Source organism: Bison bison, unplaced genomic scaffold (genome assembly GCF_000754665.1).
Source record: "Bison bison bison isolate TAMUID 2011002044 unplaced genomic scaffold, Bison_UMD1.0 scf7180017864331, whole genome shotgun sequence".
Lineage (NCBI taxonomy): Eukaryota > Metazoa > Chordata > Mammalia > Artiodactyla > Bovidae > Bison > Bison bison.
This window is the reverse complement of record NW_011494903.1, coordinates 312598-313139: the sequence shown is the minus strand read 5'-3', so window position 1 is coordinate 313139 and position 542 is coordinate 312598. Positions and strand designations below refer to the sequence as shown.

The 542-nt window shown below is 43.2% G+C and overlaps 1 protein-coding gene across 1 annotated transcript in view; it reads left to right on the top strand.

The window, feature by feature from the left end:
• Positions 1-542, top strand: part of CLCN5 (chloride channel, voltage-sensitive 5) — a 274777-nt gene that overhangs the window by 29061 nt on the left and 245174 nt on the right. The gene's annotated exons all lie outside the window — the stretch shown is intronic.

Genomic DNA, 542 nt, shown 5'->3' with positions numbered 1-542 from the left:
CTCCAGGAGCCTGGTGGGCTACAGTCTATGGGATCACAAAGAGTAGGACATGACTGAGTGACTGAGCACAGACATAAAATATCAGCTACTGAAATTGCTATTTGTGTGAAAACATTGTTTTGGCTCTGAAAAAGATAAATGGATAAGTTCTGTAGTGTGAATCACTTTACAAAAGTATTTATCTGGTTTATGTGTGTAAAATGCACATTAATTGGCAAGATTATGCTTTTGAGAATCCAGATTGCTGACCGAAGTTGATTACTCCATGTTGTATTATTGATACTCCAGGTTGTATTAATGAGGCTGTGTCATAAGCAAATGACATACTGAAAATCGCAAGTCTCTGTATAAGCTTAATTACAAAGGAATTGGGGCTTCCCTTGTAGCTCAGTTGGTAAAGAATCTGCCTGCCATGCAGGAGACCCGGGGCTCGATTCCTGGGTCAGAAAGATCCCCTGGAGAAGGAAATGGCAACCCACTCCAGTGTTCTTGCCTGGAGAATCCCATGGACAGGGGAGCCTGGCAGGCTGTAGTCCATGGGG